Genomic DNA, 23226 nt, shown 5'->3' on the forward strand with positions numbered 1-23226 from the left:
CCACCAGTGATGAAAATGGGCCTGGTGGGAGACAACTGAATTAACTTGCTTAATTCCTTTTTGGATCACATGTACCTACAATGTTCACTGCCCAGTGAGCTTGAAAAAATGTATATTGCATTTATTCGAATGTTGGCAACGAAGGAGTTCTAGATTAAGACTTTCTACACTCCCCACAGAGAAAAACAAATCTAAGTTTTGCAGCCTTTTATTTCAGTACCAGTGTATAGGAAAGTGGATACAGTACCTGCAGCTACTGAGGTTTGACGTAACATGCATGGGCCAGAACTACCCACTGTGCTTTGTTCATAGTCCAAACAAAACTGCTTTTTTGGTTCCTAGCTTTGGCTAATTGCTCTCTCTCCTTCTCAGACTCCTTTTACCTTGTGAGAAACTGTGCTGCCTTTACTATTGTTACAGGAATTAATATCCCAAGCTCAAATATTTGTGCCACTGTCTGAAGGTTGGTAGGTTTTCATATTAAACTTGGTCTGTTTTCTTCAATATAAACATCCAGCAGCTCTAGAAAGGTCTGAGAAAGGAATAAATATTCAAAAGATCTTTTTCTGCTGGCATGCTCAACACTGATGGCAGTGTGCCAAGTCCCATGAGGAATAAATGTCCAAGGCAAATTGAGTCACTTGAGGGTTTATTTTCTGCTCTGTGCACTCTGCTGTTGTTGTTATTACCACTGTTGCCTTAGAGCAAGAATGGGGTAATGGTTTTAAACTAAAGGAGGGTAGATTCAGATTAGATACAAGGAAGAATTTATTTACAATGAGAGTGGTGAAACTTTGGACCAGGTTGCCCAGAGAAGCGGTAGATGCCCCATCTCTGAAAACATTCCAGTCCAGGTTGGATGGATGTCTGATGAACCTGATCTAAATGTCCCTGCTCATTGCAGGGGGTTGGAGTAGGTGGTCTTCAAAGGTCTCTTCTAACCCAAACCATTTTGTAATTATGTGATTCTGTGGAGAATGGAGGAGGGGGACAATGTTGACTTGCAAACCAAAGGGATAGTCTGGAAGCACTATGATGGCAGGTTTTTGCTTAGCTTTGTTTTCAGTCACTGTGGGTGGTTGACAGAAAAGGAAAGGATTGAACTCTGGAGAAAAAGAAAGAAATTGTTGATCAGTTCGAGACATGATTGGACTGCCACATTGGTGTCCTATCTCTGTACCCCAGTAATGGCTCTGATTATCATTAACTGATGATGCCCTGAATCTGTTTTCTATTCTGAGGTTTTTTTTTTTTTCTCCCACAGAATACCAGATCATACTCAGCTCTCAGGATCTTACTCTTCAGGTGTACTGGGGAGAGATGTAAGAAGTTCTACAGCTTTTTGGGCAACCATTCCACTCACTAAGAGATTATGTCAAAATATTTGAAACAGCAGAAGTATAACATTCATAAATGAAGTGGTATGCAAGAACAGATTTTGAATAAGGGGCAAGTGACTTGTGGAAAGGATCAGGAAACTGTTTTAAGGATAGGAATGCGAAAGACTTGTTTAATAAAGGTTTAAACATGCTTGCTTGAACTGTGGCTCCCTGCAGGCCAGTCAGCAGCTGTACAAAGTGCTTAGAGGATGACGATAAGCTTCCCCACCTTCCACATGAAAGGCCTTGGTCTGCTTTCTGTAATATAAACTGTCTCATTATGACAGTTCTCTCCTAGGCATTATTCAGCTTAGTCTGAGGATTAGTAATAAACCAACCACATAAAATAATTCTTAATAATTTAGCATTGTGTGCTATGGGAAGGCATTGAGGTAGAAACTGGTAGGGGAGGTTTATGAAAAAAAATAGAATAGAATAGAATAGAATAGAATAGAATAGAATAGGCATAATTTACTCAGCAGTCTTGCCTAGGACTAGAGGACTCTTGGCATTATAAAAGCCTGATCTCATATTTGAAAGAGTAAAGCCACACACCGTTCTGAAAAACATGAGTAAGACAATTTTTGCCATAAAGGAAATGCTCCAAAAGACAAGTCCATGCAGACAATAGGTGCTGGAAGCATTTCTAAATTAAGTTGTTTGCAAGAAGATATTTGGAGGAAAGAGCAAATGGCTCATAGAAAAGAACCAGGGAAGTGTGTTAAACATAACTGTGAAAATCTTTAGCCATTCTTTCATCTAAAACCAAATTAATTTGTCACGTGAGCTTGCTCCCATTCCTTGCGTGCAGATAGCCATGAGCCTTGATGTTGCTGAAGGCAGTCAATTTAACAGCAAAGAATAATCAGAGAGTTCCCTCCAGCCATATCCCTTTGTTCCCTGGCACAGCCTCATGTCACAGGACAGGAAAAGAAAGAGCATGACCTATCTCCTCCATCTTTATATTCTATTGAGGATCTGTCTGTGAAGTGGTATCCTCTAAGGTTGCTCCCTCCCTCTTTTATATATCCAGAATGCATCACACAGATAAGAAAGTGTAGAGAATGTACCTTAAAGACCAAGAAGGTGACAAGAGGCCTAAACTGTGGCTTCAGTCTTTCCCACATTATTCCAGTGCCTTCACTGGTTTTCTGGGAACTTCACCTATCTGCATCAGGAGACGAATAAGGGTGCTGCATTTTCGAACTGCATTTCCTGTTTTGGAGAAGGAGCTCCAGATCTCCCCAAAGCCATAAGTATTTCATGAGTAGAAGAAAAGAGATGCTGGTTATTTATTCAGAAAAAAATAACAAGTGTCTCTCATTGGATTAGTGTAGAAATTGGCCATAAGCCAGGAGACAGCCAAAGTCCTTAGCCACGAGCATGGCTACGCCCTTTGTCAACACCAACAATGGAGAGTCAGTGGAGCCTGAGCCGTGCTGGAGGCTGTTGACAACCTGATTTGTTTGCCAGCTTTTTGGGTGACATGTGGATGGCCTGAAGCTCAGACTTTATGGATTAGTGTTCATGGCAAATGATATCAAAAGTCTTCTGGCACATTCAGAAGTTCTGGCCCCATTAAGTACATTAAGTCAGCTCATTGACGTGCTGATGGTGAACATAATCCAGAGCGTGAAATAACCCTGGACTCCAGGCTGAGATGAGGAGGGTGTGTCAGATCACACAAGACTTTGACCAGGGAGCAAGGGGGAAGAGCCTAGGGAGAAATTGAAAGAAAAAGGAAAATAAGCTGTTCAGCTGAGTAGCAGCACTCTCTAGGAAGGGCCAGGCAGAGCAATGACTTCTGTTAGCAGTGGTGCAACTAAAATACAGCAAGCCTACACACAGCAGAGGGCAATCATGTCTTCATTGTTGTAAAAATTCAACATCCCACCCAGAAAAGCTTGTCTGGACAGTGGCAGAATGTTGGAATGAGGCCTGAATGTTAGCAGCTAGTGAGAAGTCAATGGGGGGAGCTCAAGACCCACCAGGAATAATTTTTCTTCAAGATCTTGAATAAATAGTGAGAAACTGTTGTGCTCCTTTTTAAAAGGCTTCAGAAACAAGGCAGTTAAAAGCAAATAATCAAAGTGGTAGAGATAGGACCTGCATCTGCTAATGATGTACACATGTAATTTTTCCATGCAAAACTCATGCTTGTGAAGTTGTAAAAGACAGAGTGGGTGCTTCAAGTTCACTTTCCTGGTTTTGCAAACCATCTGCTAGTTTGTGCCTGCAAGTGAGATAGGACTGTGTATCTGCTTTCCTACGGACGTGATGTTGGTAGTCCTCTGTTTCAAAATTTGGCTCTGGTGGTCTGCTGAATGTGTCTCATCTAATCTTACCTGTCATCCTTTCAGTCTAAAATGTAGGGTTAATGTCCTTTGAACAGTGTTTTAGTTTTTATACAGTATCATTATTATGAAGGTCTGAGGTGAGCATGAGATTTTCTGAACATGCCTTAATTAGATTGCCAACAGGCTCAGAGAACGTGTCCTCCTATAGGGCACAGAGTTTGCTTATGATGTTCCATCATCAACAAGATGTTATTTTACAATAAATAATACTTTAGAGAGTTCCAGGCCTTCTTCCTCAGGTGGCTGCAGTGTGAGGGAAAGCAGTGAGGAAGCTCCATGGATTTGTGCAGACCAGGGTCTCCCTTTGTCCAGCTGAAATATTAATGAAGTGAGAGAGACTCAGGCTGGATCTAAACCTGTGGAATAATGGCCTCCACAATTCAGTTGTATTAAGTGCTGCAAGCCAGAAGCTTTCTACAGCTGACAGAAAAAGTGGTGGTGCTCAGCTGCTTTACAGGATAAGCCCTTTATTTATCTGCTTTAATGAACAGCATGGTGTCCATCTGCCATGCACTAAAGTCACCTTTCCTTTCTGGGATTCTTATGAAGGCTTTTTAAAAGAGAAAGGAAAAGAAAAGAAATGCAGACACAAAGGATAAAAAAAAGTCCTTAATCTTTCAGAAATATGGGAACTTGGCTGTATTTCTAAGCAAAACCAGTTCCTTTAAGTAGTCATATGCTGCACATTTCCCAGAAGGGTATTTTAATGTAGGTTGTTTTGTGATTTGGGTTTTTTAATTCTAATCCATTTTAGCAAGATAACTCTTGCACTTCCAGTGCAGGGGTCTCGGCTGGGGTCTACTTCATTTTGCAGTCCTCTCTTCCTGTGAAATTCCTGGTGTCTTCTTCTGTCCAAAGTGCCATTCTTCACTTGAGAGAGATGGTCAAAACTATCCCAGGTTAATATTTCAGAACAGGGAATATTCAAATGTGCCCTACAGTTTCTTTAGCTAGTGCAATTTATTTTATCCTGCAGCTGCATGGGAATGCTCAGCAGTAAGGTCAGATAATAAATTCAGAAGCACAGATTTCTACATTGCCTTTTGTCATAGATTTATTATCAAGTGTGTCTCTTAAAGTCTATTTACATGGTTTTTCCTTTAGGTAATTAAATACTGTGCTGAACAGAGATTCTCCCAGCTTTTCACCCTTGGGATAGCTACGTCAGAGAGATCTTTCTCTGTATGTAGATTTGCACACAGTTTTTAGTCTCCTGCTCAGTTTTGTCTTCCATTCTGTGGACAAGCAGGCTGGACGTCTTTGAATCTTTGGAGTAGAGAACTCTGCCCTTTGTGCATTTTGGTTCACACATGCTCTGCTCCCTGCTGATCAGAATAATGTTGCTGACTCCATGTGTCAAAAGAAGCCATCCTTTTAGGATTTTTGCTGCTTCAGTGGAATTAGTTGATTTTCATAGTAACTGGTGCTGATAAGCTGTTGGCTGAATTTCTGGCTCCGTTCAAGGTTTCACATCTGCTCTGTAAGGTGGTTCCTTTGGTAAAAACAGGCCCACCCAAGCAGCTCATGATATTTTTCTGCTCCTGGGTGGTGATCTCAGGGAACAATCTTCCTTGTGGTTATTTGGTGCTTCTAGGCCTGGCTGGGACCCAGGAAGATGCAGAAAGCACAGGAGAAGGTATTGTGGAAAGGAAAAGACTTAACAGACTGGTGTTTTCTAAAGGTTTAGAGATTGATGAAACTCAAATTTCAGGAAAGGTTCAAACAAACATGTATTTGTTCTCAAATAGATTTCTTGACCTTGCTGTACAACAGCACATCTCAGGCACAAACCCAGACTGCTGGCAAACCTCATGATTTTAAAAGTCTCTTAATTTTTGTATTTTGCTAAAGAGAGTGATGTGCAGAAAAACTTTATCGTCTTTTTAAGCTCCTCGTGCAAACAGTAGTTTGGAAACATGGGTCTGACAATCTTGAGTATCAGGCCAACTGTGCAACAATCTCAACATTTCTTAATAGTACAATTTTAGAGCCAATTGATTTTTGTAGGCTTTGGTGGCAAGACTCAACCCTTGGGTCATTAGATATTGTAATCTCATTGACTCTTGATACAGTTTTCAGGTAGACCCTATTCTTTTACCAGGTTAACCCAGAAATCAGAATGAAATGTTCCCAAACACTGGTGTTTGTGTCTGAACATGGTCTTATGGAGTATCTGAAATGTTTTTGTTCTTCATCTGCAGCGCTAGCAGGGTACTGTTTTAAAATCCTAATGCCTGTGCATTCTCTGAATCCCTGTGTTCAGAGGTGCCTTACATTGCCAAGACAATATTCAGAGTATGTCTAGCTAATTTAAAATTATTGACTTTATAATTGGTGACTCTGTGAACGAAAGCCTTAGTACTGTTCAGTGAAAGCCTAAACTCCAAACCGAGACAAATGCAGTTATTGATTTTAATTAACTGAGCCCGAAGTGATAGTAGCTCAAGGTAAGAATTGCTGAAGAACCTTCTTGGCCTTGAGTTTCCCAAGGCTGTTTTGTGTTTGTCCTTCTTTTCTGTGGTATTCCATAAAGATCCCTGTCCCCTGGAATGTCAACTGCTGGCACTGCTGTCAAAAATGAAGAGTAAGATGACAGAAATGACTTACCCCAGCTCATCCTGCTCTCCTGAGAGGGTGCTCAGCAGGAGCTGAGCTGGCTCCATGTGGTGCAGGTTACCTGGCATCAGGACTGTGAGAGCAGCAAGGGCTTTGGTCTGGCTTCTTCACACAGCCCTTGTGAGTTTGGAGGATGTGCTGGATGGGGCTGAGGGTGGTGGGAAGAACAAAGTAATGAGAGAATAGGAACTAGTTATTTAGCTTAAATCACTGGGTTTGGAGTTCTGCTTGGAAAGTAGGGCCAGCCAGGCTGAGGCAGGGAGGTGCATTTCCTGTCTGATTTTTCAATTGCTTTCACTGTCCCTTGTGTAGAATTCATTTTGTTATTTTGACTTTTCTCTGGCTTAAGTGTTTTATGTAGTACTTTGGATGTTACTGAGTCATTGATAAGTACTAACAAACCATCTGCTTATCTCAATTTGAACCAGAGGATAGGCTACAAAGCATGGCTGGGTTGTTTTGTGGTTTTTTTGTTTGTTTGGCTTTTTTTGTTTTTTTCTTGTTTCATTCTTTTTTTTTTTTTCCTTTTAATATGTCTGAGAAAACTGCAGCAGAGGGCACTGTGTGGTTAGGTTTCAGGGGAACACTTATTGAATTGCACTGGGTGGCTGAGAGCAACCTCCTCCTGAATGCCTGTACAACTAAATAACAGAATATTACAAGCAATTCCTCTGAACATGAGGGTTTTAGGGTTTAGAAAGCAAGCTTTTTTTATATTGTAAGGACATGGCTGTTTTAATTTTTACAGTACCTGGGAAGTGCTGGCATCAGGATCTTTTTCTATTCTGTTCAGGATTTGAAAGACAGCCTCATTAAAGGAGCAGCATAGAACACAGATGACATTGAGTAGGCAGGCTACCTATAATAATGTCATGTTTTGTCATTTATAATAGATAGTTCTTCCAAACCTTTGGGATTCCCACAGCACTTGGCAAATTAAATATTTGAACGTTGTTAAAGGGAAGCCTGTTCAAAGAGACCAGGCAGCTGTGAAGTGGGACACCAATGCCACTGCAGGAAGAGGTGGAGTGCTGAAACTCCATTTAAGGGAAGTCCCTATTCGCACAAAGCATGCCATGGGACATTTTTAAGTGTCTCTTCAATAAATATGGCCTCGTTAGAGTCATGATTGGAAAGAACTGGGTACAGTAAATAACATGCAGTGTTTTCAGAGCACTGCTGCAGGCTCATCACACAGCAAGCTGTGTGCAACCCCCCTTACCTTCAGCTGACAGTAGGGAGGTGGATCTAATAAGTCTGGAAATGAAATCCATGCCTTAAAGAGTTTGTGTTTGTTCAGACTGGAGCCTGGCAATGCAAAGCCAGGCCAGCCTTTGCTGTCAAGATGATGTTGAAGATAGTGTTAAGTTCATTATTTCTGGATCATCAGGTCAGTGGTGAAGGTTTCTCTGGCAGACAGGGACACTGCTGGGATAAATACTGTACATCCCTGAGCTCCCTCTGGAGCAGGGCTTTAGTGCCACAGACTGTACCAATTCACAGTGAAGCATAAACTCACAAAAGAAGCTCCTGATTGTTCTGGTGCTTGAAGTTAAGCATGTGCTTAGAAACATAATAATGGGTTATATTTATTTAATTTGTAGAGCTGGATTTCTGGAAAACATATCAAGGAGAAGGATGGACTACTCTGACACTCTCCAGTGTGGCAGGACATGCTAAGGGTGAGGAGCAGATGGATCCCAAGAGAATACAGCTTGATCCCATGAGAGCAAGAAGTGCAGTCATTGTTGTTTTGGGTCAAAATCAGGATGTCTTACTTCAGCATAAGTTTATGACTTTCCTATGGGTTATTAAAGAAAGTCGAAAGTGAAGAGGCAGCTATTAAAATGAACAGCAATAAAGTCTCCAAAAATTAGAAGAGGAATAAAAGGAATGAGCAGAAATCCTTCCACTCTCTCCATCACATAAATGATGTTCTTATTCCAGTAATGGTGACAGGAGGTGGTCAGGTGGCATTATTTAGCTGAATGGCCTGCGTCTCCATGTGTGCTCAGATAAAGTTCAAAATGACCTTTAAAAAATCCATTTTTAAAGATTCCTTTTACTTCAGAAAGGTCCAACTTTAGTAGCTTAAATTTAATTTTGTTCTTGAGGGAATCGGCTGTGGGGAGGGAAGGCAGCTCCAGAGATGCTCACAGTAAACTAATAGCAGGTAAAATGTCATTTTAAAAGAGTGAGTGGAAAGCATTTGCCATTGAGAAGAGGCAATTAATGAATGCTTTTCCCCTAATTTCTTTCCTCAGGTTTGATTTCTGATGTCTTTCCTGACTGCCACTGCCTCTGTTTATGTTAACAAGAACTGATTAGCTGGCTCATTGGTTAGACTGAACCCAGGGTCACAGCACAGGGACTCTGCAGTGGCCAGCTGCACACACAGGCACAGAGCACAGACACAAGTGTCTGCAGCTCTAGGAACACGCAGCTCACAGGACAACCCCCACTGCTGCTTGCTAAACACAGACCATGCTTTTTTTCCCTGTAAATCTCCAGCAACAGAAGGATAAATTGAGTGCAAGCACTTTCACAGCTGTACCCTGTAAGGAACAGCAGTGACATGTTGTACATGGCCAGGGACTTCATCACTTCTGAAGAAGCAGTTGTGCTCCTTAGTTCCCACACTACAGAAATCTGTTTTCAGGTTAGTAGTGATGCCAGGCCAAGGAGAGATTGCTGGGAAACTCCTGTCAGGACTGACTGGATGAGGCATTCTGGCACTGGCCTGTTACACAGGAGTGGAGCCACCTGTCTGATCCTCAGGTGGCCTTTGCTTCAATGGAAATTTGATTTTGAGCTCCTTTTAGTGTTTACTGTTCTTATGTACAAAATAATAGTTGTGCCAATTTTCCACAATAAGAAAGCTCAAAATGCACCATTGCAGCAGCTGGTATGCAAGGACAGGAGTGGGCAAATGTGTTTTACAATCAGCAGGAAAAAAAGTGCCATCTCAATGAACAGTAACATCCTCTACACTTATCAGTGTTGTCCACAGATAAACAAACCCCCCTTCTTCATCTCATACTTCCTCTTGCTGCCTGGAAGATCCTGTTTGAATGCTGGGGACAGCTCAACACTTTCATCCTGTGAGTTTGAGGTCCACAACACGTGGACTTCCTGTCTGAGAATTCCTAATGTCAAGCAAAGAGCTGTTGCAGAGCTGCCCAGGACACTTAACCTTCTTCCCCTAAAGTGTCCAGCTGCCTCTTGAAGTGAAGCTGGATTTAGCTGTGCTGAAAGCATTGCTTTGGCTTTTCCTTTGGTTAAGCCTCTGACAAGCTCATTCCCACCACTTCATCTTCCCCGGAGATCCCAGCCCTCTCCTGGTCTTGTTTAAACGCACAAAAAAGGTTGGGCTGGGGATGGACAGTCCAGAGTGCCCATGTGTAAAACCAGCATGGACTGGCCAGTGTGGGAGGGCTGTGCAAGGCTGGCTGGGTCTGTTGCTGCCCTGGCATGGAGGGATAAGCAGCTCCTTGTGGGCTGGGGACTCTGTGGTGCATTGGCTGAATTTTTGCACGTAGTCCCTGTGCCTGGCTCTCACTGCAGGGTGCTGCCAGGGCTCGGTTGTGTTGGCAAGGCAGCAGCCTGGCCCCCTGCTCCCACCCTGGTGTGTCCCACTGATAATGTCCAACAGGAGATCCAATTAGAAGCTTGACTGGCTAACCAGAAACAGCAGCTGGAAGCTGAAGTTGGTGTGCCTGCTGTGGATAAAATAGAAAACTCTACCTTCAAATCCATCTCTTGGAAATTGCTGTGTCTGGGTTCTTTATTGCTAAGGAATAGCCTATCTGCTTCCAGGCCTCTGATGCAATGACTCATTCACAGGAGTCCAGTAACTCTTTGTTTTCTCTTCCTGCCACCAAACACATTAGATCTCCCTCCAACAGCAGGTTGTGTTGGATCTAATTCTCTGCTGAGCCATTGTTATAGAAAACAAAAAAATTTAAATCTAATTCCATTGGTCTCTCCCTGCAGGAAGAGCTTGGACCTCGATGTACTGCCTTCCTGGGAACATCTGCAGGCTCAACTTTTTTTTGTTATTAGGTAGCTAAGAGCTGTCTGGATGACCCCAGGCAGATAGTCAAAGATGACTTTAAAGGCTGGATAATGTATTTCACAACAGCATAATCCTGCAGTAGCCTGAGGGCTTAGAGTTGTTTTGTACTGTTTTTGATGTAGGGCTTATTTTAAGTTTTATGAAGGGATGTTGCTTTCTTAACTAACACTGCAGTAGCTTAGGAGCTGTCCTGCTTAGGACCCACTTGCTTCAGGCTCTCTGCATAAACCCCAGTAGTTTTGGGAGGGCTTTGTTCAGACATGTGCATGACAGGCACTGCCACATGGAAAATTATCTTTATCTTCCAATGTCAGATTTATGTACATGTGCAAACACATGCTGGTACATGCAGAGAGGGAACTGTATGTCCTCACAAGCATGTGTCTATACAGAGATGTGCAGAAACAAAACTCATACATGCAGTTCAGTTGAGGTCTCTTTATAATATTTGTTCATGTAGTAGCTGTGCATGTATTTATTGTCTGCATCTGACTCTCCTCAGATCCCTCACAACTGTTGGCTTCACCTTTGCCACAGAATACATGAACTAGTGATGAAATCTAGAGAAAAAATATGGATCATAATATAATAGTGCATTGTAGGAGTCAATTTTGAGGTATTTTCCTCACCCTTTCCCCCCAACCCCTTCTGAGCTAGTCATAAAAGGTGCTCCTGCTGTTTTTCTCTTCCAACATCTTTCCTTACAAACTTTAATAACTAATCAGGTGTGATCAATTCCAGCTACTACTCTCCTGCTCCTCCACTTGCTCTTCTAGTGCAGAGCAATTGTGTAAAAAAGACCTCCTGGGGATCCTGCATTGATTTATTCTCAGCTGATCTGAAACTGGCCAGTTTCAGAATGTTGGAAAGCCATTTTCCTTCCAACATTGTCCCTGGCAGAGCCTATTCTGGGAAAAGAAGGATGCTCTGCAGGCAGCCTCTGGTATGTGACCTGGATCTGAAGCCTCAGACAATCTCTCTGGTGCCAAGGGTGCAGCAGGGCAGACGTGAGTCAGCTTCAGGCAGGGAAATGAGAGGGAGGCTCAAAGGGGGCATCTCGGTGTCCTCTTTTTCTGCATCTATTTGGAAGCCACTAGTAAAAAGGAACCATATGTTTTCCTGACATGAGGGCTCACAAGGAACGTGGTATGAAATAAGGAGGGAGTTAGGGAAGTGAAGCTCTCTTCACTCATCTTCAGCACTGGATTTTCACCAGTGCAGTATGAGAGACAGAGCACAAGTATCAAATAACCATGTAATCCAGATCCCTTGTGTTGATCAGTAATGGGGGATGGTGGTAGAGTCTGGAAAAAGAAAGTCAGAAAGAGGCCAAATGGATGGAATGGTCTCTTCTGCAGCTCCTCCCCAGCAGCTGGCAAACTGCAGTTCTAGGGATAGTCTTGGAACCCAGCATATGTTCTACTGAAGGAATTTTGCAAACAAGCTGGGTTTGCTGCCCCAGGGTGAAGGTGGAGCTCAACAAAGAGGTCTCAGGGCAGAAGCACACAAAGCCCTAGAGGGACCAGAGCTGCAGTTCAGACTTTGGTCCTCCTGGACCTGCAAGCCCAGATGCAAATAGTCTGCAGTTAAGTCTGCCAGCCACTCGGACAGAATTAGCCCAGCTGCACCATCCTTGCTCTTTCTGCATCTAGAGAAATGAAACTCAAGGGGCTGTACATCTATGCTCATGGTGCCAGTGTTGACCTTCTCTTCTTTCTAGCTGGGAAAGATAAAAAAGGTAGGGTTTGGATGCAATCAAAAACCACCAGAACTCTAGCAACTCTGACAACAGTGACAACACTCCCCCTGCCAAATCAAAGGGGTTTGGGTTAAAGCCTTGACATCAGGGCTCTGTAAAACACACAGGATCACAAGATATGTAAGGTTAACAGAAAGTTAAAGCCCCAAGAACCAGAATGTCTGTGTTTTCAGCACATCTGGGCTTTCAGTTTGGATTAAGTGCTATGGCACCCTTTGATACAGAAGTCACGTTACAGCCTGCCTGTAGCTGTAACCAACGGAGGCTGCTTCTTTTTGCTCCCTCTTCCCTTTTTGTGCACAGCCCATTGCATCACTGGAGCAGGATGAGGATAGGGAAACCCTTTGACCCCAGTGTGCACCCTTGGTGAGAATAAAATCTGCTTCTCCCCTCAAGCAATTATAAGTGATAACTACTTTGCTATTCAAGGACTGTGATTTCAACACTCAGGGGGTTAATGCACTGGGGAGGCAGCTGAGGCTTTCGTGCTGCTGCTGTATCAAACAGCACAGTTTCCAGGAAGATGAATATCCGTAACCAAGTAGCACAGCAGAGCCCAAAGCCTGTTCAAAAGAATTCTTTTTGATGATCTGGTTTTATTACTTTCAATGAACTGGAGTCTCCAAGGTACCAGTGAATAAGGGATGCTGTAAAGCCGCATCTTGTATACATGTTTCAAGCTATGTCTGCTGGTGCTGGAAAGGATGAAAGAGAAACTGCTTAGCAATGACCCAAGGGCCCAAACCCAGCTCAAGCTTCCATGGGGCATTTGCTGAGATAAAAAGAAGATCTTAACCATTTGCACTGGGACATGACAACTGGGACACAGCCTACATCATTTGCTGGCCCCACTGGGAAAACGAATCCATTTCCAGGACAGAGCATGTGGCATGTGTTACGTGTTTCATAAAAGCTCTTTGCCAGCTGGAAATGAAAAATATGATATGTCAGATCAGGAGCAGGTAGATGTGAATTACGAGGCTCTGTGCTATCTGGAAAATCTATGGGATTTATTGTGAGACACTGCAGTGGTCAGAAGCCCTCTAGGGAAATGCAGTGCTTAACCTCACCAAAACAAGGTCTTGTTTTGTCTGTACAGAATATGTGGATTTGGGTATGAAACACAGCTTGGACCACGAGTACATGCACCTAGCTGGGAATTGGTTCAACATAACTCCCACCAGACATGTGAAGGGAGGCAAAAATGAGTGAAACTTGATCAGAATCAGAAGAAGGAGCACCCAGCCATGGATTTCTCTTTGAGCACTATCTTGCCATTTCTGTAACAACACCAAGAAGAAGTTTTGTAGCTGTAGGCTGGAGCTCAGCTTCTAAATGGACAGACTCTGAATGCTGCAGAAACATGGAGTGTTTGGAAATACTCTTATCAGTAAAGGAGGTCAGCTAGTGCCCATTCTTCCCAAGCTCTGCATACACCATTGTAACAATATTAGCCTATGCACTGCCTCTCAGTGCTTTTGCTTTGGAATTCAAATCATGTGTGTGTTTTATAAAAGGCTCTCTAGTGTGAGCCTCAGAAATACATATTCACACTCCAACGGTGTGGGTTTTCTCTTTCCTGCCTAGTGCACAAATTACTCATTGTAACATGATAAATGAATGGGGCTGTGTAACCCTCTTTGTAGTTTACAGTTTTTACAGTGCTTTGCCACCATATGTTATAAATTCATGGAGCAGTTGTAGTGTGTAACAGGTTTTTCTGTTTGTTTATTTAGTTATTTGCTAATTCTTACCGCTGTATATAGATGTATGGATGTGTGTAATGTATATAGATATTTGCGTGGTGAACTGAAGCTTAGGGGAAAAGATCAGCTGTATCTGGAGAGCACTTGAGGAGCAGAAAACAAGAAGGATAAAAGTATTTCCTTGATATCTGGTGAGAAGTGAGGAGATTGAATAGACAGTCACTTCACAGGGAAATTCACATTTCATGGTCTGCAACATTTTGGGGCAATTTCTGCTAAAGTCAGCTATATTGTACAGTCAAGGAAATACAGAATATAAAATTGTGTTATGAAAAGCCTGGGGAATCTTCATGTGATCTGCAGCTTGCAGACAGAGAACAGAAGTGGTGAGCCAAGGAATGAGGAAAAGCAGAGCTTTGAATAAACTTCTGGGATTTCTGATAGGCATTGTTATAGGATCCTATAGGAATGGAAGCTGAGGGAAGGAGCTAAAAGAAGTGTCTGATGAGGAGTGTCTGGATTCCCATGTATGAATGTGAAATCTTTTGCTTCAAGCTGCAGTGCAATAATCTTCCCTAAAACCCCCATATAACTCAGTGAACTTCTGTGGGATGCAATCAGAGGAGGAACAAACCCAGCTGGTCCTTCGGGGGGGGTATGCTGGGAAGGGACTGCTTGTGGACTGGGCTTTCCTCTTGCCAATTATTCTGTTCCTCTTCCAGCTCTCTCTCTGTGACTTCCCAGCAGGTACTGCTTGCTTAGGCCTATCTGTTGGATTCATCAGTTGTGAATAGGGAATTACATTCATGGAGTACCCAGACAGATTGATTAAATTTTCCCATGTTTCCTGGTGGGAAATCAAGCTGGTATTTTAGTGGCAGTCCCCAGACATTAAGACAACTTGCAGTCAAGGCCAGGCAGAAGGAGTACATGTAACTGCCTATACATCTATATCTGTGAAAGGTGCATTGTTTGCACAAGCACAAACGCATGCATAGGTGTATATAAGTGTGATCATGTGTATTTACTCTGTGCCTGGCCAGTTTCAGTGTCTTTCTTAGCAATTCCACTAGCATTCCCATGTGTCTCACTCTTTAATGGAGTTGGACAGGATGTGTTTGCATTTTATTTAAGAAACGCTGTAAAAACAAAGGGATCTTAATCATCACTAAGCATGGTAGCTGCAAATTAAATATCTGAGGTCTTGGAAGCTCATTCATCATAAATATCCTAAATGTCTCTAGGAGAGGACTTGAGGAATCATTGTTAGTTTACCTGAGGAATACTATTAGGAGGACATATATAATGTAGGTAAAACAGAATAACATCTATAATGATGGATCTGGTGCTTCTAATAAAAATAGTTCCTATTTTTTTAATGTTTTATTTTACTTATATATCTTTCCCATTTATAAAACAGCTTGAAAATAGTACCCATGCCATAACTTCCAATCTTAGGAATGCAGAAGGGAATCAGGGAAACTACACAGGAAGGGGTCAAACAGCATGGGGGAGAGAGGTTGTCATAAAATAACAACAATAATTTTCAATATCCTTTCTCTGGCCTCACCAGATGAACCATGGGGCCCTTTTGTCTGGTAGAAATTACAATGTAGCTGATGATTCAGAAAAAAACCACTAGCTTAATTAGTAGTTCCATTAAGCCAATTTTCTAATAGCTCAGCAAGAAGAAAAATTCTTTGTTCTTCTAGAAGGGTAAAATGATGAGTATTTCCCCATCAGGATGGTTTATTTACCTACTGATGTTACATTTGTGCGTGTGTTCTGGAATAAAGCTAAACTGGAGCTCTGGATCCAACACTACTGAATTTTGGCAGATGGAAGATTTATAAACTGTCTTGGAGTACAAACTTGGCTTCCTCATTGTGCTGACAGGCTGAAGAGACCTCTCTGTAGGTCTAACACAAACCATGCCTCAGCAGAATTGCGTGATTCCCAGCCCTTGATATTACAGCAGACTTGCCAGGTACTCGGCATCTCCTGGAAGTCTGACCACTTCATGAGGCTCCTGAGCAAGGCTTTGAGGGCTTCCTTCACCTTCTGCTTTTGAAATGGAGAAATGCAGAATTTCGTATTTGCCTACATAAGGATTTAATTGAGGAGAATGTTCCCAGTTAGCTGCAGACATCCAAACCTTGGATATTAACTTCATCAGGACAATGCAAGTGTGCATAAACTGCATCCAACACAGAGCAAAACTTTTATCTTCAGAGGGGCTGAGGCTTACATGCTGCTCTGCAGCATGGTGTTAGGAAATGGACAGCAACAGTTGGGAATTTTAAAAAAGAAACACGCAGGACTGCTTTAGCCATCTGGAGAAGCAACCTTGATATTGCGCAAATGCTTTGCAAGGTTTTTCTGCTTGGCAGTTGGGGAAGATATGGAGAAACTCGAGCTCCTAAAGTTAACATAGCAGCTCATTGGCTTGCACTTGACCCAAAAGGAAAGCAAATTACTTGTTTGCTATAGAAAGGGTCACCATCTCTCAGATATTTTTGTTCGGAGATGTTACCCACCAGCAGTGATACAGCACCCAGTCTGTACCAGGGGAAGCTGGTGTTGAGGTCCAGGGTGAGTGTGTTTGTGTGAGTGCAGCTGAGTGCTGGAAGTCGAGAGTGAGGAGGGAACTCACTCTGAAAGAAGCTTAGAGAAAAAGGAGATTGAAAAAAAAAATTACTCTCCTCATCCTTTCCTCTGTGAATCGATTGAGAAAGATTAAACAATTCATTGAATCACTGCCAATCCAATGAAGCATTTACCAGCACAGCCCCAAAGAGATCCTCAGAATAGCAGTGGAGATTCCTCAGCTCAGATAGGACTTGAAAGATTCAGGGCTATGCTACAAAGTGGTCTTGAAGATCCTCAGAATAGCAGTGGAGATTCCTCAGCTCAGATAGGACTTGAAAGATTCAGGGCTATGCTACAAAGTGGTCTTGAAGGCAAGATCTGAATTGTGCTTTTGCTTGAGGAGTGCTGATGTGCACACCTTGTCCTTCATCACTCGTTAAAAAAGTGTTTGCAGAGCTGCAGGATTTCACAACTGCCTTCTGCTTGGGATGTAATCTGATGGGGACACCTGGGGGGCCACAGTTGTTCTGTGGTTGGTGAGGTAATGCCTGTGATGTTGGTCTGTACTGTGATGTACAGAAGAGACGGATCTGGAACCAGCCTCACTGGTGGTTGTGTTGGGTCTCTGGGCTGTGCTAAGGAATTTAGCAAGACTGAATCTGTTTATGCAGGTATCTCTAGGCTTGTTTACACTCAGGCTTTGTGGGGCCATCTCACCAGCCTGCTTGGCTCTGTCTCCATTTATTCACTGAAGGCAAGCAGAACTTTGCCCTCACCCATCTGCTCCAAAGGAATTCACACTGCCTGTCTCTAGACAGACTTTCTTCTAAAGACATCACATGGCACTGCTCCTTCTCATTGTCTTGTTCCCTATTCTGCTTCAGTCAGATCTGGATTTCAAGACAAAATCTTGGGAGCAAGAACAAAATCGAAACGGACATTACTTGTGAGCAGATTTTAGCTCTACAGGCACCAATTGTAATTAATCTAGCCTAAGGTCCTCTTTGAGCCGTAGAATTTCATTCGGTAATTCCTGAAGAATTCCTTTGATTGCTTTGATGTTATTTGACTTCCCCTTCGGCAAGTCATGGTCCCCTGTAAGGTTCAATCTCTCAATTACCTGCACTCCCACTGTTAAGTATGGAATAGTCCTGACCCCCATGGAGTCTGTTGAAATCAGCTCTGGGCAAGATCAAGCCACAAGTCTATTCTGCCTCCTCCCCTCCTCTTCCCCTGCACTTCCAGTTTTGTTGCTTGTTATCTTGTCAAGTCCTGCCTTTGAGAGGCCCTGGGTCCTGCATTTTTGCTGCTCTTTCCCTACTCCCAACCCCTCTGAGGTGAGCCTGTGTTAAAATGGCAGATCCTTTACCAGAAGATGCCTCATGCCGAGGACACCAAATGCCATTGTCAGATGAGGTGAAGCTGACATTGGTAGTACATGCAAATTCAGCCAGAGACTCACATCCCAAGCTGCCATGTAAATCCACATGTTGACATCTGCAGGCACATGCCCCTGGTTCAGGATTTCAACAGTGTCAGAGGAGGTGGCTGCCAGACATTGACTTCTGAATCTGATTTACAAGGAAAATTTGCACCGCAGTGGCATAACCTTTTCACTGCCTTTGCTCTGAGCAGAAAAATGAATTGTTTCAGACAACTCAGGACATGTTTCCAGGACCACAAGTGATAAACTGAGACACAAGTGGCCATCAGCAGAACCAGTTTCTGCCCGTGAAGCTGCTCTTAAACCCTCCCCAGCGGCAAGAGAAAATGGTGTTGCTACAGCTCTCGGGTTTGTGTAGTCAACAGAAAGAATCAGGTCAGGCCAGAAGGGTGATGTGGGACTTAGGAAATCCTTGATTCCCATCAGGCTGCTGATTCCTTGTGTGGCTGTGGGCATTTGCACCTTGATAGCCAAACTGCTGCAAAACATGTGGACTTTGGGTCTGGTAAGGCATAGCCATGGGGGAGGTTTATTGTGCTCTTCCCATCCTCTGCAGATAGACATGGTCAGGGTCTGGCCACATCTGCCCCTGGATCCATGAGTCCATGGAAGGTTTCTCAAGCCTCCTGCTTCTTTCTCTGTGCCAGAGTAGAGTAGCACCTATCCTAATAAAGATTAGGAAGGCAAGCAGCCTCATGCTGTACCAGGCAGCATCAGTGGGCTCAGACCTCCTTCCTGCCCCTGGAGAGATCTGCGCTATTTATCTTCTTCTGAATCTCTGTCTTAATATCTGCAGCTTCTTGTTTCAAATGATTAGTGATCTGATGACTGGCATTAACAGTGATTAACAGAAACTCTGCAGAGAAGGAAGCACTGCCTGTGTATGCACCATCTGAACTGGGGCTGTCAGTAAGTAGACTCAAGAGAGATTTATTCTGCATCACTCCCAGCCCTAAAAGAATGATGCTAAACTGTATCCCTGCTTTATGAAGCCTCTTATGGCACCCCACTGCTAGATTCAACAAACCATTTTGCATATATTTACAGTCTTCCTAGCCCATAAAAGCTGGCTTTCCTTTATTAACTACGGTTTACTGCCACTCTCAGCAGAAGCAAATAATGCAAATAAAACTGTACTCATTCTGAAGACCCCAGTACACTTCCAGATGTTGTTCACATTGGCAGTGTCTTGTCAAACTGTAATTGCTTGTATTGTGATTATAAAATGGTTAATAAACACGAGTCTGACAGATATTATCACTTCCTCCACCCTATATTACCACTGCAATGCATGAATGCTTTGTAGGCTCCCATTGTATCTATATCCCTGAGTTATCTAAAGCCTTAGTGGCAGTAAGTACTGAGCACCCAACAGTGGTCCTCTCCTCCTTGTAGTAGCTAAGAATGCCTGGAGGAAAAACTGGGAACCCTTCTTAGGAGTATGGTTAGAGTAGAGGAGAGGGAGTGAGCATCAGAGCAGGCTTGTCATACCAATGCCATGACCATCACTGTGGCTGTTTACATAACTCTCTTCACCTTGGGCTGTCGCAGGCTGAGCTATAATGAACTTCTCTTGAGTTAAAGTGGTCACACTAAAGGTATTTTCAGGCTTTACCTCTCCACAGATCCAAACAATAATTCAGATCATAATAATGTGCTTAACATCATGGGTAACTGACTGTGGAAAGAACGTCAGGAAGATGATTTGCTTAATCCTTTGGTGGCCACTTGACCTCATAAATCCTCATGTTATTATTTGGGGATGGTAGATCAGGGCTGCAAACATTTGTGACTGCACCTTTCCGTAGCAGCCAAAATTACTTTGGATGGCTGAGAGTCAGGATGCAATTCTGAAGACTTGCAAGTGGCACCTCTCACCCAGCCTGCTGGAGGAGACCTCATGAAAAATCGTGTCTGGAAGGTAGAAGAGAGCCAGCCTACCCAGAGTCTCATACAAGCTAAAATGGCCTCAGTGAGCTCTTCCATCACAGAGCAGAGTGAGGATTCAGTTCAGTCTCCTGTGCTGAATAGAACAACAGTATTCACCTCCACCTAATATTGTTGTGACAGGTCATGGGAGGTGGCTTTCAGTGTGCTCATGGCCCCAGAGAACTACTAAGGAGTTTTCCATTTCCTAAAACAGCCTTCTAAACTTGATGAAGTTTGCTGGTTGCTCTTTTTTCAAACAGCCCTTGAGGGCACAAATGTGGGTCATGTCTGTCCCTTTGGTTGGAAGTGTGTTTTCTCTGCTTGGAAGCATAGCACACAGTTGTTGGCAGCACTCTGAGTAAATCCAGCTGCACTGTTTAGCAGTTTAATTATAATCTCTGTGCCTATGGCACCTTCCATCCAAGAGTCACAGAACTCTTTACAAGCATTAATTCATTTTCAAAGGTAATCTGGTGAAGTAGCTAAGAATCCTGTCCATTTTCTAAATATGTGTAGGGAGAGGGAGATGGACAAGGATGTGAAGACTCAGGAGAATTAATGGTACAAGATTCATCCATTCACGTGATCATTTATGACTCCAAATGTAGAGGTGTAATTTTTTAGCTAGGTTGCACACCCCTAGGTGTAGGCTTGATAGGGATCCCCCACCTCATTATGCTCCACCACTGCAATTTTTGGCCGAGCTGAGGATCCAGTTGTGTGGGCATTTTCACACATAAAACTGCACTATTGGAAAAATCATATCCCAGTCAGCCTGACAGTTACCAAAAGCTGCTAGCAGAGCTGGGACCAGAATCTGTGTATCTCCCCTCTTACCAGCCTGTCTTTGCACCTCTTCTTCCTGTTGAGTGAAGGCTCCTGAGGGGAGTCCTGCCGTGGTGTTGCATGACTTGTCTTGGTGCCAGTGGTTCTAATGCATATTTGAAACTAGTTTGGCACCTCAGAGAGAAAATCAAAGCAGAACTTTGCACTGCATCTACTGTACCATGTGTGTGGTCACTCTGGTGATGAGTTCTGACAGCATAATCTTCTTAAAGTTCATTCCTGACAAACAATACAGATATGGGTATAGGGGGGAAATCACATAGTGTTAGCAGTGACAAGGTAACCTTTATCAGGGTACAGTCCCTCTTAATTGCTGGAGAATTCCTGCTTTAGAGAGGTTCATTGGACTCACAGCTGGCTCTGCCTCCGCTTGCTTTTGTTCCAGTTTAACTTCAACATTATAATTAATTTGCTCTCCTTGCCTTCCCTTGAGGCCATTGCCTCTGTCAGTCCCCAAAGCGTTTCTCAGCAATATTTCAGGAGAAGCTCATAGGCTTGATAAACCTATCTAGCTCTGGATTCCAAAACCTGGGCCTGTTTCCTCTCCTTCTGTGCTCTTGGCCTCAAGAAACAAAATGGGTTTTATGATTTAGTGTCTGATTTCTGAGCTGAGGCAAGAATGATGCAATCACCACCATTTGTTTGTGGTAGCATCATTTGTACAAACGCATCCCTGATGATTCATAGGCAATTGTGGTTGGTAGGTACCAGGATGTATGCACTGAATGGGTTTTTAGTAATGTATTCACTAGAAATTAAGCTGAAACTTAGCAGCTCATTTTCCAGATGCCACTGATGCAACTGTCAGACAGGAACAACTCCCAGTGCCTGCTTGCCTGAGCCAGAATTGAACAGGAGATTTGCAAGTAAAAAGCTTTGGCTTACAATTTCAGTCACCAGCTGAAATTTTTTTGGCATTCAGCTTTACCAAAAGTGCTGGAAATCTACTGTCCCTAAATCAGGTCGCCTTAACTTTTCTCACATTGGACACCCATAAGCAGAGCCACTGGAAACCACCAGCAGGTTGGGGAAATACTTATTTTTGTTTCCAGCCATGAAACATTTGAGGACGCCATGTCTCCTGCTTTTATGAAACACAAAGCCCAGAGCACATTTACACAGTCTCAGGGTTAGAGGGGAAAGCACAGAGAGGTACAAGGTAAAGACTTCTAAACCAGCCATCTGCATTTGGGAGCCAGTGCCCAAACTGGAGTGTGTCCCACTGAAAATCAGAGACAATTGACTGTCCTGGTGGTTTGATGAATTTGCTCAAGGTTGCCCAGGGCATATGGAGCAGAGGTAGGAGCCATGTCCAGAACTCAGAACTTCTTGGCCAAAATCTAAACCACTCCCTTCCTGCTCCACAACTTGCTTATCCCTATAAGCTCAAATGGAGAGACTTGGTGAATGTGCTCAGGAGACACAGCTTCTTGTTTCCTTTTTTTTTTTCTCCTGTCTGCAGAGAAGATAATATTAATTACTCTGTATTCTGGAAAGTGATAAATAAATAAATAGATGGAAATCCAGAGGAAAAAAAATATCTGTAAATAGGAAACTGATGATTTATGAGGCACCACCTGAGGAAAATTCTCCATCTCTTTTATGCTTGGCTATTTCAGTGCTGCATTCTCAGGCTAGGAGAATGAATCCTGATATGCAGATGAGGCTGTGATAATCATTTTGTGCTGCCTGGATTACAGAATCATATTTTTGATGCAGATGTATTTAAGACATCTAAGCAGGGCTCTGAGTTCCCTGCATAATTTGATGAACAATAAGTAAGACACAGGTATGCCATGCAAGCAGCAAAATGTTAAAAGGTTATAGAAGTGTATTGCATCCAGTCATGTGAGAGAGCAAATTAACAGCACTGTTCTTCCAAAGAGACATGGGCTGTAGAGGGAAGATCGTCAAGTTGATCTCACTGGGAGAGTTTAAAAAAAAGAAAATAAAAATAATAAAAAAAAGACACTTGCTTATTTTATGGACTTGGCAGCTCTGGCTGGTGGGCTGCAGCAACTCAGCTGTTCTTCCAGCTGAATTTGAGTTTACTTTCAGTTTTTAAAAAATATATATATTTATTTAAATAACTTGAGAAAAATGTGTTTATTCATGCAGTGGCATTTCCTGTGCTACTTTAGATATCAGTAAAAGAGTCTTGGCACAAAAATCAGTCACTTTGGAATATTCTCCTATTAGTTTGCTCTGTCAGTAAAATGGGAAGCATGACTTTCCAGCATACAATTCCTACTGACATTCAATCAAAACATCTGACCTAACATTTTAGCACTGACACCCAAATTACAGGGCATTTTCTGAATAGCTAACAATTCCTTCTTCTTTTTTCTTTTTCTCCCTTTCTCTACCTCTTTCCCTCTCCCCTCCCTGTCCCCTTTTTTCCTTTAATGTGATGTGTGGCTGTTCCTTGTCAGGCTGGAGCACGTTCCCATCCCGCTGAGTGTCAGCGTGCTGCTATCGGCTTGCAGCAAATTGTGCTTTCCCTGGGCTCTGGCTGATGGGATGAAT

This window comes from Motacilla alba, chromosome 12 (assembly GCF_015832195.1).
Source record: "Motacilla alba alba isolate MOTALB_02 chromosome 12, Motacilla_alba_V1.0_pri, whole genome shotgun sequence".
NCBI classification, from domain to species: domain Eukaryota; kingdom Metazoa; phylum Chordata; class Aves; order Passeriformes; family Motacillidae; genus Motacilla; species Motacilla alba.